Raw genomic sequence first — 9,791 nt, forward strand, 5'->3', positions numbered from 1 at the left:
AACTGACTGAGCCACCCAGGCATCCCAGTAGGTTGATTTTAGATAAAGATGCTGAAGCAATTTTATTTTCATTGGGGAACATAAAGCCTTCTCAATGAACAGTGTGGAATTAGTGATATCAGCATGGGGGGAAATGAACCTCACTCTTACCACGTATCATAATAAAAAAAAAATTAAAGCAAAACAGATCAGAGCCCGAATATAAAAGTCAAGATATAAGAATTCTGGAAGGAAATATTGAAGAAAATCTTCACAATCTTGGGCGGGGACAGGGCAAAGATTTCTTAGGACACAGAATGGATGAATCATAAAAGGATAGATTGCATCTTATCAAAATTTTAAAATTTTCCTCTCTGAAAGACACAGTTAGAAATGTGAAGAAGCATTGCGCAGAATGGGATAAAATGTTCACAACACGTGTATCAGACAAAGGGTCAGATCTGGAGGCTCCGCTAGGCTAGGATCCATTTCCAAACTCATGTGGTTGATGGCAAGACTCAGTTCCTTGAAGAGAAGACCCCAGTGACTTGCCACATGGGCCTTTCCAACGCAGTAGTCTGCTTCACGCGAGCCAGCAAGGGACCGAGTCTCTGATAGTAAGACAGAAGTCCTAGTCTCCTGTCGCCCTAATCATGGAAGCTGATATCCCATCACCTTTGCTTTTTCTGTTGACTGGAAGCAAGTCTTTAGGTCCAGCTTACACTCAGGGAGCGGGAATTGCACAAGAACATGAGGCCCGGGACATATAGGAATCATCAGGGGCCATCCTGGGGTCTCCTGCCACATTCATAGAACTCAATTTGGGCAAAAGAAATCCAATCAGAAAGGGGGTAAAAGATGTGTATACTCACTTCACTAAAGAAGATACATGAATGGCCAATAAACACATAAAAAGGTATCACTAGGCCTCAAGGAAATGTAAATTAAAACCACCAGGAGAAAAAATTATGCACTCACTAGAATAACTAAAAAAAAAAAAAGTTAAAGAAAGAAAAACAAAAGGACCATACCAAGTTTTGATGAGGATGTGCAATGAACAAAGTTAATCACACGGGGAAAGGTAAAACACAGCCCATAAGCAAAACTGGCTGTTTGTCATGTTAAACATATACCTCCGTATGACCCAGTCATTCTACTTTTTGCTGTTTACCCAAGAGGAATGGAGTTGGGTCCATGCAATGATCTGACCATGTTGGTTCATAGCAGCTTTGTTCACCATGGTCAAAAATGCATCCCCAAGGGAATGCAGACTTTGGTGTAACCATGCAAGGGGCACTAGTCAGCCGCAAGCCGAACAGAGGACAGTCATGCTCAACTGGGTGACTGAATCTCAAATTCCTGATGCCGAGTGACATAATCTGGGGGCAAATAAGTGTTTACCGAATGTTTTCATCCATATGAAATTCTGAAAAATATCTATGGCCACAACACCAAGACCACCGATGGCCTTGAGATGGCAGAAGGAAGGAGGAATGAACCACACAGGGCAAGAGGAAACATCTGGGGCCATAAAAATACTTTGTATCTCGATTCTAGTGGTGATTTTACGTTGGTTTATCGTACTGTGCACTTGAAATGGACCCAGTTCCTGTAAGTAAATTATATCAATAGAAAAAGAGACACTGTCTTTCTTAAAGGATTCAGTTTGCCTTCAGCAGGCCCTGCAACTACACTCAGTTGGTCTGCTCTGTGTCCCCTGTTCACATCAGTCCTAATTTAGCGATGTAACACCCTAAATAACGGTGAATAAAGATCGCCAAATTCTGCAGAGCCAAGGGCAGAAGAGGCAACAGAAGGGTGAAGAGGCCCCTTTGATTTCAACTTGACGACTGCACTTTCTTCTGAGCACTTTACGTAGAACAGAGCAGAAAAAAATGGAAGTAGTCTGTTAATCAGTCCTGGGATCGAGCCCTGCATTGGGCTCTCTGCTCCACAGGAAGCCTGCTTCTCCCTCTTCCACTCCCTCTGCTTGTGTTGCCTCTCTCGCTATGTCTTATTTAAATTTATTTCTTTAAAAATAAAATCTTAAAAAAAAAAAAGACTGAAAAACTATTATCAGTGGTCTGCTCTGGAAAGGCCTAATGAGTAGGCCAATTGTAAGGGAAAGAGTGGAGAACCATCAAAAAGCCTTCCTGTGACTTTAGATCTTTGTGTTACTTTTTTTTTTTTTTAAGATTTTATTTTTAAGTAATCTCTGTCCCATGTGGGACTTGAACTCACAACACGGAGATCAAGAGTTGCACACTCCACCGACTGAGCCAACCAGGAGCCCCCTTTTGTTTTGCTTTGTAATAGAAACCCAGCACAAAATTACAGCTTGATGCATTAAAAATTGAAAGGATGATTGAACTTATTGAGCAATACTTTTTTTTTTATTTGCAAAGTATTATGGGATGACAAGAATTATCAAGAGAATAAAATATATTTAGCGGTCAGTAAGTCCTGTCAAACACAAACCTAATAAAATATTTGGGCTAGCAAAAAATAAAAAACAAATTTGGGCTTACTTGTCTAAAAGCAAGAGAAAAACATATTTCAGACCCTGACTCTTGGGTCCACAGAAGTGGAACTTGGGGCGTTACAGACTAACCCTATGTATGTGTAGGGTTCCTTCTGCTTATCTTTGATGTGAATTTCTAACCCTCCCAGATATTTTAGTGGCCCGCCTACCATGGTGCCGGGCATGCGACAGATACTAAATATTTGTTCAATGTCCGTCTTCAAAATCTTAACATTGTCTACTTTTGGGAACTTAGATGACAATTTAACGGTAAGAATCCAGGCAAAAGGGACTTTTTGGGCTTAGTTCATTTTCTTCATCTCTTATTTGATCGTCTGAACCAGGTTTTCGGCTGACTTTAACAGTAGAGATCAGTTACCACTCTGAAAAAATACTGTGGAAAGATGCTCTTTAAAGCCAATCGTATGTAAATGTTAGGGAGGAACTACATTTATATGGTAGCATCTGACATTATTATTTGGAAAAGTATCAAGATGAACAAAACCTTTTCCCCAAATACACTGATTGAAATCAATCAGAAGAATTAATAGTTATACTGTCAAATACGTTAAGTTTTTGAGTTTTTACCAAATCTCTACACCACTTTTAAAAAATCAATTGTTGGGGTGCCTGGGTGGCTCAGTGGGTTAAAGCCTCTGCCTTCGGCTCAGGTCATGATATCAGGGTCCTGGGATTGAGCCCCGCATCGGGATCTCTGCTTCCGCGGGGAGACTGCTTCCTCCTCTCTCTCTCTGCTTGCCTCTCTGCCTACTTGTGATCTCTGTCAAATAAATAAACAAAATCTTTAAAAAAATAAAAATCAATTGTCTTCACTTAACAGAAATTAAAGCTGTCGGGTGGGGACCAGAGCTGGCAGAGGTCCCCACCGATTTCCAAACCAGGACATGAAGTGCTGTGGCCGAGGCTCATCCTCGGACGGAATCTATTAAAATAAAAATATTTGCTGCAACCGCCTGTTAGCAAAGGCGCTTTGTTTTCTCTTCTAAATGCCAGTTCCATTGCTCAAGGGAAAGCGACGGTGGTCATCGGTAAATAGGAATGAGGTCCAGAAGAAACATGAGTAAATGGAAAGAAATCATCTGCGAACCCATTCATCCTAACAAAATCAATTGTTTACCTGCCGTGTTTTCAAACTGCTGGGCTAAGAATGATAGTTCACTTCACTCAGGGATTTTTGGAACAGCCACTGTCTGCCTGGCACAGGCGCTACGAAGATGATCGGTCTTCAAAGATGACGGGATTGGGGGAAACAGCAAAATAAATCCCAATCTTGTGTTAAGGGCCTCGCAGAAAGAAATAGGTGGGGTAAGAGAAGCAGGTAACCAGGTGAGCTGTACAAGAGGTCAAGAATCAGGAAAGGCTTCCTGGTGAAGGCTGAGCCTTCTTCTTTAGGACTCATTCTTAAAGGAGTGGGGAGAACTAGCCAAGTGTCAGGAGTACGGGGAGAGGCCAGAATGGTCAAACCCTCAGTGCTCTGAGTAGGAACCGTGCCTGAGCATGGCGGATGCAGAGAAAACGGGGAAGAGAAGACGAAGAAACGAAAGGACCCAAGCCCTGCTCTGAGCTGAGGCACTCACAGGGCATTCCCAGAGGTCCCCAGAGCCACTGAATGGTTCTAAACGGTGGTGGGGTGGACCTAACAGGAACAAAGCTGTGTGTGTTTATTTTTTTTTTTTTTTAAGATTTTGTTTGACAGAGAGAGATACAGGGAGAGAGGGAACACAATGGGAGTGAGAGGAAGAAGAGGGCTTCCCGCTGAGTGAGGAGCCTGATGCAGGGATTAACCCCAGGACTGGGGTCAGGACCCCAGCTGAAGGCAGACACTTAACGACTGAGCCGCCCAGGCGCCCCAAGGCTGTGTGTTTAAACACTCTGCCTCCCGCATAGAGATGAGACAAGATAGGAGAAGCCCAGCTGAGCATCGCAGCAGAGATGGAGACTGGGTCGGGAGGTGGGGAGGCTCCAAGGACAGGAAGACCGGTGGAGAGGACTCAGGGCTACCTGCGAGAGATGAGTTTGAATTGTCGAAATTAAATTCCAGGACAGCGCTAGGAAGCAGTCCCGAGCTCAGGCTTGCTGGGAGCTTGTGACTGAGGCTTGGAAGTGGTCCGCGCAGAGGAGGGGTCAAAGCTGGTCTCAGAGCTGAGCGAGTCGCAGAACAGGCAGCTCCTGTCCTGGCACTGGTGGGCTCCCCTTCCTACCTCCTCTTCCACACAGAGGACGCCTTTGTTCCAAGAAGACAGCGGGGGTGGAGGGTGGGGGGGCGGGAACGCCAGAGCTGCAGGTTTCCACATGCTAAATTATTCAGGAGCTACTTACCCAGTATTTAAGGTTGATTTATTTCTTGCAGAAGCTATTTAAGATAAAATAAAAGGTAAAGTGAACTCACATCCGACCTCAGCGCATCAAGGAAAGCTTTTTTGGCAGTCATTTTCTGAATAGGTCTTCCTGTCCGATGGTGTCCAGAATACACCTAGGCACAGTTATGTAAGACAAACCTTAATAATTTAGCATTTCTCACCAACAGGCAAGTCACACTGGTAATGGCTCCCTGGTTGTCAGGCATTCGGTCCATAAAGTTCAACTCCAGCCTCCTGCTCCCTCCCATTATGGCAGAGGACGGCCGCCCAGGCCGGCTGCAGAGCCTACAGAATCCGGGTAGAAATACTGTGATCTGCACGAGGCCCAGCTAGGAAACCCTGGGTCCTCTCTACCGTGATCTGGCAGTTTCATTCTCGAGAGAGAGGAGATGGCATCACACGGGCAAACCCCTTCTCGGCATCCAGAGCGTTGCCCCAACTCTTCCCTCTCCTGGCTTCCTCACCTCCCTGAAACAGCTCCCGTGGAGCCTGGCGTATAAGGCGTTGAGATTTTAAGAAAACCTCACCTAAAATATCACCGTGAAAGGGCACCGACGGCCACCAACTTTCGACTGTGTGCTAACCATCTGTGGCGCGTTCGACCCCGTCGCCGCGTCTGTGCGAGCCGGAGACTGGCCGCAGACCCTCGGATTCCTGAAACGGGCCTGGCGTGTTATGACCGAGAGCGGTTCCATCCCTGAGAGGGCTCACGAAGTGGAAGCAAGCTACGGAAGGGAGCTCTGCCTCGCTAACCTGGAATACAGGGACGCTTTTATTTCCATCTCCCGGGACAACCCGGGTGGCTCCGTTGTCTGCCTGTGGCTCAGGTCATGATTCTGGAGTCCAGGGATCAAGTCCCACATCAGGCTCCCTGCTCGGCGGGACGTCTGCTTCTCCCTCTGCCTCTCCCCTCTCACACTCTCTCTCTCAATCTCTCTCCCTCTCCCAAAGAAATAAATAAAATCTTTATTTCCGTCTTCGCCTGCACACCCACGATCAAGTGGATTGAAGCCTGAAAAACTCACAGTAATTTGTTTTAATTTCCGTTCTCTCCCAACTTCAACAGCAACAGGTACAGGACTTTGTAGTCTGAGAACCCATTTGCACACTCACTGCCTCCAGACACACATACTTCCATTTATGGCCCATTTTGACCTGTCCCCCCCCAAAAAACAACTCATCCAGATTACAGGTGAAATTGATTGTGCACCCAATAAACACCAATTAGGGATTTGTTTGTATAGTTATACTGGAATTACTGCAAGAAACTAAACATCGATTTTTCAAAAATGAGGATGATTGACACTTCTACTATGTACCCCCGTGTTGTTTTTTTTTTTTAATTAAGCTTTTTATTTTGAGCTCACTGTAGATTCACATACAGTTTGTTGTAAGAGATGAGTGCCCTCTACCTAGTTTCTCCTAATGGTAACATCTTGCAAAACTAGAGTGCGGGAGACAGTGAAACCCTCACACATAGCTAGTGAAAATGTAAAAAGGTGCAGCCCCTGTGGAAAACAGTTTGGCAGTTTCTCAAAATGTTAAATATAGAGTTACCATATGACCCAGAAATTCCATTCCTGGGTCTATACCCGAGAGGAATGAAAACATCTGTCCGCACAGACCCTTGTCCTTGAATGTTTATAGAGCAGCATTCACAATAGTCCAGAAGGGAAGAACCGCTATATATCCATCATCCGATGAATGGAAAAGCAACATGTGGTGTATGCATACAATGGTATATTATTCAGCAAAAAAAAAAAGAAAAAAGGAAATGCTGATGCATGTTACAATGGCGATGAACCTTGAAAACAGTATGCTGAGTGAAAGGAGCTAGAGCTAAAAGACCGCGTATTATGAGAGTCCCTGTCTATGAAATGTCCAGAACAGGCACATCTACAGAGAGAGCACATAGAGCAAATGGTTGCCTAGGGCTGGGAATAGGGCTCAAGGGAGTGACAGGAAGTGACTACTAGTGGGTGCTCTCTCTTTGGCATGATGAGTTCCCATCCCCACAGTGATGCAGAAAGGATCCGGTTTCTTGTCATCCTTGCCAGCATTTGGTGTTGTCACTGTTTTTATTTTGTCCGTTCTAAAGGTGTGTAGCCACCGTATACTGTGGTTTTAATCTGTAACTTCCCTAATGGCTGGTGTTGTTGAACATCTTTTCATGCGCTTACGGCCACTCCTCTTTCTCGGTGAGCTGTCTCTTCATATCTTTTGCCCTATTCCGAATTCTAATTTTTATTTCTCTGTTATTGAGTTGTTGGGTTTTTTTTTAAGATTTTTATTTATTTGACAGACAGAGAGCCCAAGTAGGCAGAGAGGCAGGCAGAGAGAGAGGAGGAAGCAGGCTCCCCGCCGAGCAGAGAGCCTGATGCGGGGCTCGATCCCAGGACCCTGAGATCACGACCCAAGCTGAAGGCAGAGGCTTTAACCCACTGAGCCACCCAGATGCCCCAAGTTTTGAAAGCTCTTTACGTGCATTGATGCATTTGTCAGCTGTGTGGTTTCACAAGTATTTTCTCCCACTCTGTCTCTTGTTTTTTCATCCTTTTTCCAGGGTCTGCCACAGAGCAGACATTTCTAATTTTAATGAGGTTCCGTTTGTTCATTTTACCTTTTATGGATCATATTCTTGATATCAAGTTGTACCCTTTGCCTAGGAGATCCTCAGATTTTTTTTTTCTGAAAGTTGTTAGTTTTATATTTCATTTTCAAGTCCATGACCCAATTTGAGCTCATTTTTGTATAAGATGTGAGGCTTATGTGGAGGTTTATTTTTTTGCCTACCAACCTCGGCTCCAATGCCACTGTGTCTGCACCTTCCTCAAACATCAGTTTGACATATTTTTGTGGGTCTATTTCTAGGTTGCCTATTTGTTTCTATTGACTTTTGTGTCTGTGCCCCTACCAGTACCACAAAGTCTGGATTACTTCTTCATTCTTCCTTTTCAAGATTGCTTTAGCTGTTCTCCAGCCTATGCCTTTCTGTATAAAATTTCAGAATTAGCTCATCTTCTCTACAGAAAATCTTGTTAGGATTTTGGTAGGGATTGCATTAAATGCAGAGATCAGTCTGGGGGAGAACTGACATCTTTACTAATCTGGGTCTTCCAAGACATAAACATGGGGTGTCTCTCCATTTATTTCGGTCTTCTTTCATTTCATCCACATACTGTAATTTTCCACATACAGATCTTGTACATGGTTTAAGTGTGTACCTGCACATTTAATTTCCTTTGCAGTGATTATAAATTATGCATCATTTTGAATATCACTTTGCACAGGTTCATTGCTAGGATATGGAAATGCAACGAATTTTTGTGTGTTGATCTTGTAGCCTATGACTTTGCTGAACTCGCTCATTCTAGTTGGGGTTTTTTTGGTTCTGTTTTGTTTTTCAGTAGATTTCCTCTGAACTTTCTATGAAGACAACCATTTCATCTGCACATAGAGATGGTTTAATTTCTTCCTTTGCAACGTGTATGCCTTTTCTTTCTCTTTCTTGCCTTAATGCAGTGGCTGGAACTTCCGTACTATGTTGACTAAGAAGAGTGTGCAAAGAGGTCTAGAACCTTGTTCCTGAACTTAGAGCGAAAGCATTCAAGCTCTTGCTGTTAAGGAAGACACAGCTCTAGGCTTCTGTTTTGTTTTTGTTTTTCCTTACCCCCCCCCCACCCCTTTTTAAGCAGAAGCTTAAGACAGGGATTGGCCCAACTGAGATGACAGAGCAAAAAGGAAATGCAAAGGAGACTTCGGTACTTCCTCTTCCAGGCCAGGCTTGCAAGAGTGATAAAACTAGCTTCCTTTTAAGGGGTGGGTGTGTTGGGGGTGGGGGTGCTTTACAGCCCTAATCAGCGCTAGAGAGCTGATCGCCCTTGGGGCCCCTGCAGTCCGCCATGAGCAAAGGGCGCCCTGGATGGGGCAGAAATTGGCTGTCACGCCGGAGGGCCTCAGGGAGCCGGGCGCCCGTCTCCCCTCCTGCTGCCCTGCTCTCCGGGCGGCCCTGGCAGCCTCCCTGACCGCCAACCTGAGCTGCCGATAGGAGAGTCTCAGATACCCAAGATCCAGGGTGACCGGAGTGGCCAGGCCAGGCCGAGATTTGTGTGGGCTCCGGGCCGGGGCTGCCCCGAAGTAGAGCCGGCTGTGAAGAAAGCGAGCGCACGAAGGCTGGGTCACACGGGGAGCTGCCAAGTGCATCCACGACACGTTTTCCTTTTTTAAATAGGGGACGAGGATGGGCAGTTGGCTCTAAAATCCAAAAAAGGAAAGCAGTGCCCCCACCCCCACCCCAGCCCAGCCCAGCCCAGCCCAGCCCAGCCCAGCCCGGCCCGGCGTGCGGGGCCTTCTCCCCTCCGCGGCCCCCGGCCCCTCTCGCGGCCGCGTCGCCCCGCCCACCGGCGGCGCGCCCCTCTCGCCCCACCCCCGCCGGCCGAGACCACACCTGCGCAGGTGAAGCCCGCGGGGACGCGCCGGCCGGGGGCGGCGGGCACGGGGCGCGGCGGCGCGCGGCGGGGCGGGAGGGCCGGGCGGGATGGCAAAGCCGGCCTCCGCTAATGGCCGCCCGGCCGCCGCGGCGGGAAGCAGGGCCGCGGCCGGAGGGGGGCGCCCCAGCCGCCGTCGCGCGAGCCGGCCGCGGGCTCCTCGGGGTCCTCTTCCCACGCTTCCTCCCCGCCGGTCGGTACCAAGGCCGCCGGGGGCCGGGGGGGGGGCGGGCCGCGCCCCCCGGGGGGGGGGGGGGCCGGCGGCGCCGGCCGCGGCGCGCGCCCCCGGCGTCCCCGGGGGCGGGGGCGGGGGCGGGCCGGGGCCGGGCAGCCCGCTCGGGGCCGCGGGGTTCCCTCTCCGCCCGCCCCCCACGCCGCCGGGGCCCCGCCGCCCCGCAGCCCGCCCGGAGGCCCCTCCCCGCG

At 47.8% G+C, this 9,791-nt stretch overlaps 1 protein-coding gene across 7 annotated transcripts in view; it reads left to right on the forward strand.

Moving 5' to 3' along the window:
- The window catches only part of PRKAG2 (protein kinase AMP-activated non-catalytic subunit gamma 2), a 245,234-nt gene that overhangs the window by 179,961 nt on the left and 55,482 nt on the right, over positions 1-9,791 (forward strand). For 2 of the 7 annotated variants that reach the window (XM_059396067.1, XM_059396070.1), the window contains exon 1: positions 9,471-9,561. The exons of 3 other annotated variants lie outside the window; for them this stretch is intronic. The gene's annotated coding sequence lies outside the window, so the exon portion shown is untranslated. Of the gene's footprint in view, positions 1-9,313; positions 9,337-9,470; positions 9,562-9,791 lie in introns of those variants that run through there. 2 more of the 7 variants (XM_059396068.1, XM_059396071.1) reach the window with 2 other exon arrangements.

This window comes from Mustela nigripes, chromosome 4 (assembly GCF_022355385.1).
Source record: "Mustela nigripes isolate SB6536 chromosome 4, MUSNIG.SB6536, whole genome shotgun sequence".
Taxonomy (NCBI): Eukaryota; Metazoa; Chordata; class Mammalia; order Carnivora; family Mustelidae; genus Mustela; species Mustela nigripes.